Consider the following 6,000-nt stretch of genomic DNA (forward strand, 5'->3'; position numbering starts at 1 on the left):
ATGAAGTGCACCTGCAAGAATATACATATTTAGATTGGGTAGAGAGTGTTGAAGACAGGAAGAGCACATTAGGATGATGATTCAGTTTGGATTCTACTTAGGCATGAAGCAGACATCGGTTGTACTTAGGATTATATACGCCAAGTATATTGCAACTATTTTGGCGAGTTGTGACATAGTATGGCTTCGGAAGCTACTCGCAGGATTTTTTGTTTAGGTGCAAAGAGATGATTGTGATGATAGGTCGAAGCACTTGGTACCACTACATCTTTTACATAGAATAAAGGAGAAATGAGGCTCTAATGCATTTCTACGGACAAGCAAGATGTTGACATTCTCGTAAATCCTTTATCCTATAGTGAAGTTTGCATACTTTAGGGACAAACTTGGTGGGGTTCAAGATGCCTCCCTCAGTGAGAAGGTGTCTTGGTGTTGTAGCAACAAGGGTAGGTTAGGACATTGACAATTCAAGGTATTGACCAAGTGCCATGTAATGTGGCTAGAGAAAATGACTTAGAGAGCATTAAGGCCTAGAGTTCTCCCCCATATCTCCAAGAGGTACTTGGCTAGTGGGTAGAGTGAATGCCTTTAGCATCGGGAAGGTGTATTACCATTCAATTAGCATGCAGGAATGGTGGTAATAGCCCCAGATTTCACCATATGTTAGAGGTGTTGACCAAAATCTTGGTGGTGACTTGGATAATTAGTGAACAAGGATTTTTCTTGACCCCAGAAGACCTTTGGCTAGTGGGTGACTAGATCCATTTGGTAAGGGGATGTGCCTAGTGGGTGACTAGATTCCTTCACATGATTTTGATGCAGGATCCTTTCCACATGGTTCTATAATAGAACATGACGTGGATGGTGATGAACCCCAGTATTGCTACAAGAATGTTGTAAATCCCAAGGCTACCAACTTAAATTATCAACCTGAGGTTCATACAAACTTAAGAGTGGTCAGCACTATATGTGCAGCAGAAACCTTATTTTTCCTAGTCTGGCTCCCTTTGATGCAAGTGAACGAAGGAAATGAAAAGACTTCAAATGAGCAAATATCTAGGTAAGCTGCAAATCCTAAGTTGTAAAAGGTAAATAAAAATAAGAAAACCTATTCTACTTTTGTTGGAAAGTAAATGATAGAAAGAAAATCTATTATATCTGAAAAAATTTAAATCACAATGAAAACCAAGAAAATATAATCTACATTGCTAGATGTTGGGAACGGGTTCCCCCAAGGACAGTTTTGGGGCTAAAAACCCATGTTTTGGGACAATTTTGTAATAAAGTTGTAAAGTCTCTGCATTTTGTAGTCGCGGAGCACGAAGGTGTCAAGATTCATAAAGGGTTGTCCGCCCTTATTTTGTAAAGAGTAAAGTTGGCTGTAAAGATCCACCCATGGTCCGCGGACCATGGGATTGTATAAAAATGAGCTAAGTAAGTAAGCTCTAGATAGTTAGAAAAGTAGTGAAGAGAAAAGCATTGGAGTTTTGGTAAAGAAGTCTAAGTGTTTTAGGTCTTAACGTAGGTAGAGACTTTGTAGCTGAGTGCATAGAGGCCTAAGGTTGTAGTCCGCAGCTGAGTGCCTGGACCCCTACAGTTGTGTGCACAAGGTGGATAAAGTCTGTATAAAACTGGAAAATATCAATAAAGAGAAGTATTTTGCAATCACTGTGTATTTAGTTCTTGTTAATGCATCTGATTATATTGTGTTTTGGGTTTAATTTACAATGTTTATTTGATGTGCGAATATATATGATTATATTGGTTAATTAAACGTAAGTAAGGATATCAGTTTATGCAGCGCTAACTGTGATAGATTAGTACGATAAGTAAAACACTTGAGATAACTTGGAAACCTATACAATACATTGTCATAGCTACGAGAAAGTACCTGGACCACGAGTTAGGGCTGCATGAAGGTGAATCATACACCTTCATGGAGGTACTGAAGGGCGGGATAAAGGGTGGATTGACAGAACCCTAAGGCTTAGCGACCTACACGAAAGTAGGGGCAGAGGGTATAAATTGACATCACGACCATCTCAGGGTGCAGAAACTTGGTTCCAACATCCTCCCATACTGCTTCGGGTGACACTTCGGTCCGCGCTCAGCGGGCTGATGCTGAAAGGGTCAGTAGTGTAGGGATCTGTTTGGCTAACTAACGCTAAACCTGGGTTAGGCCCCACAAATCCAACAAATGGTTTTGTTGTCGGGACCGGAATCTGCATAAGAGATGTGTGATGTCATATCACTAGAATCCAACTAATAAAGAGGTCGAAGACTGGCTGGATAGGAAGATCCACAAATTTGTGGCACAGGAGAACAGAAATCCATGGCTGACAAAGGAATAGTGGTTGGACAGGTACCTATATATATAAATCCATGAGATCTTTTTCTATTCCTTTCCAGTTGAGTTATACGAGTGGATCGTAACTCTAGCGGATAGCCAAGGAAGGTGGAGGCTTGACGGTCCTATTTTCTGGACCCCAGAGTTAGTACAGAGACTGGAAGCTTCTAAGGATAAGATTGTCCGTGTTTTCGATCATTGGCTCGATCATATCATAAGAGGGCATGTGACTAAATTTATGGTCAATACCTCAGTTAGTTATAGCGAGGTGGAGCAACGCTTTTTCAAAGGTCCGCGAGGTAAGTACTTGAAGTCTTTAAATACTTGGATTAAAATGTTATTGTGTGAAAAACGGGTTATGCAGCTACCTTGATGTTCGAACCTATGCGAAGTGGAAAGACTTACAGAAACGAAGAAAGAAAGGGTCTCGAATATAGCCCACTGATTTCACCTCCTTTGAGTGATGAAGAGGGAGTAGCGCAGCCTTCTCCACGAAGTGCAGTTCAGTTGATAAAACAAGGATTCCCGCGATTACCACCTCCACCCACACCACCTCCACCAACACCACCATCACCCCCTGTGACTTCGCCCACACCACCACCACCTCCACCACAGTTCAACATGGCGAATTTAGTGAAGCTTCCATTGTTTAAGGGCTTGGGAAATGAGGATCCAAACCAGTTCTGGTTCATTGTAAAAGTTGTATGGGAAGCTCAAGGCATCACAGGTGATCACATAAAGAAGGCAACGTTGGTTAGTGCTTTACAGGATCATGCGCTAACTTGGTACATCAAGTACTCTAATCATAACCCAAACGCTGGGTTGATAGAGATCCAAACCACGTTGAATAAAGAGTTTAGTAGACCTAAATCTGAGGTGCAGTTGATTGTGGGGTTCCAGGAAATCGCGATGAAACCAGGTGAGACACCTTGGGAATTGGATCATAGATTGAAGTGTAAAATCCACGAAGCTAATATGAACTTAACAGATGGAAAACACCGTGAGTGGTTCGTGGATTCATTCCTACCTCACCTCAAGGTTTCACTATCACAACAGAAGATTATGACTCAGGCAAGGACCTTGGCGATTTCCATAAGATTGTGTGAAACACTGATGCAAGATCTGAATCTGGGGGTTCAGCAGATCCATTCGCAGTTGCAAAACCTTTGCCTTGAAATGCAAAGTTTGAAATAGGATAGAACAGTTCGACCGAAGGCGCGTGAAGAGATATGGTGCGTAAAATTTAAAGGTCAAGGGCATGAAAAAGACCACTGCCCAGTCTTTGCAAACTATATTATAGGAGGAGGACCGATTCCTTTGAGGCTAGAAGCCCAAGCGGGACCAAGCATGGGCACTGCGTTGTGGCGTGCTATATGTCAGGTAGCAGAGAAACATACGACTGATAATTGTCATTTGTTGCAGAAGTTTGTACAAACACCACAGCAACTATTATGAAACTTCTGCAAGTCGGTAAGGCATGACAAGTGCAACTGCCGAAGTTATGAATTGATGATGGATATAACACCCGCCTATAGAGTTCAGGAAAAAATGTGCCCTCCTGACCAGAGTGTTGGGATGGCGCGAACGGGCTTTCAGGTGCGTGGACAAGGCCGAAGCAGAAGAAGACCTGGTAAAGGTCGGGGACAGTTGATTTATTACAATTGTGGAGGACCAGGACACTGTGCCCATGAATGCACTAACCCAATGCGTTTGTTGTGAAAATATTGTACTCAGTTTGATCATGAGACAGAGGATTGTCCTACACTGATAGCGAGGATACACGACAAAGGGGTGCTACCACCGTAAATGACTCAAAACCTGCAAATGATGAGGGTTGAGCCTCGTGAAGAGGATCCCAATGTGAATATAGTGTTCCGAAGTGGAATTGCAACGAGCGACGATAAGGGGAAACAGCCCGAAGACAGCGCATAGGTTCATAAAGCTTTGGAGAAGGAGGCTGAATTTGATTTGGAGCGTGCACACGAAACGTTCATGGAAGCAAAGAAGAGCTTCACTGAGGCCTCTACCTCAGGGAGTCAGGATAAGCCTATTCAAGAAATGGACCCTTCTATGCTTATGACCTTTCTAGAGACCTACATGAAGATGTTGTGCAATAGCAAGGCTACAAAGGGGTTATAGGAACTTATAAATAGATGCGTCGGAAACACTCCAAGCGAACCGTGCGTGGTACGGAAGATTGGTAAGCATAAAGCAATGACAGGGCATGAGATGAGACTAACCGCGTAGATAGTAGAATATGAAATGGATCAGGTTATTCTAGATCTGGGGTCAGACGTGAATGTTTTTTCAAAGCAGACTTGGGAGTGGATGGGGAGACTCGCACTGCACTGGTCCCAAGGTTAGGCCGAACCCAGCTAGGCAAAGTGAGAGAGTCCCTTAGGTGGTCAAAAGGAGAACTAATACTCGTATAGGGGGCTATTTAGCGGTTAGGAACTTTGATCGTACGGGGAGCTATTATCCGGGTAAGGAACTACTCGTCCAGAGGGCTATTTAGCAGCCCGCAACTGAAGACTCGTACAGGTTGAGGTTGATTGAACTGGGCAAGGGGTATCGGTAATGCCCTTATCGGTCCTACCTTCATTTGAAGACAGGAGTAATAAAATGTTGTATGATTTTATCGAGCGTTTAGCAAGGGTAGCGGAGAAATAGAATATTCTAATGGTTTATTTCCATAACCTCTCCGATTTAGTTAAGGATGGAAAATCAGCAGAAGATCATCCCCATGGGATGGCTGCAAGGAGTAACTGTAGACATTGAAGGTGCGAGCGCATTGGCTGATTTTGAAGTAATAGAAATTGTGGATGATAGCAACCCCTACCCTGCGCTCCTTGGCATTGATTGGGCTACTGACATGAACGGGGTAATCAACCTAAAGAAGCGAAAGATGATATTTGAAAAGAAATCGCTTCGCGTAATAGTACCCCTAGATCCTGCTGAAGGATCACGCTATACTCAACCAGTCTGCGATTACCAAAGCGATGACAATTTGAACTGCATATATAAGATAACAGTGCAAGACCAAGATTAGGTGAATCCGACAGTGGATGGAAAACTTACATGGGATCACGAGAGTTCCCGCAACTCAGACTCTGACGAATAATTAGAGCGCTAGCAGAATCAGCTACATGAAGTAACCATGCTGAGTTGTAACATGATGACCCGGTCGTTGCGCTATCTGTCATCAGAGATAAGAAATATACCCTCTTATGATGGCATGAATGATGTGGATGTGTTTTTTGATGCATTTGATAGGGAAGTACTAGAGAAGTAGCGCTTCTAGGCTTTGGACTGGGCACTGTGCATTACGCCCACAAGGTGGTGGGGTATGCACAAGGGTAGTTTTGATTATTGGCGCGATTGTAGGAGGATGATGAGAATGTGCTTTGGGAAGTCAGAGGTACGAGTGATAGACAAGTATGACGAGAAGGATGATCTACATGCACACTTGGCCAAATGGGCTAAGGCCTATGGAGCGAAGCCACAGCCTGAATGGGTGCACTTGTTCTGTCACACTTTGGACATCATTCCGATGAACTGGTACTTGGAGAGAGAACTCTACCATGGCACAGGCGAATGGGATATTCTATGCAAAGGGTTCATAATGACATTTAGCTTCGAAGACAGGTTTGACT

Source organism: Pinus tabuliformis, chromosome 5_1 (assembly GCF_031772625.1).
Source record: "Pinus tabuliformis cultivar Carrire ecotype Pingquan chromosome 5_1, CPIR1, whole genome shotgun sequence".
Lineage (NCBI taxonomy): Eukaryota > Viridiplantae > Streptophyta > Pinopsida > Pinales > Pinaceae > Pinus > Pinus tabuliformis.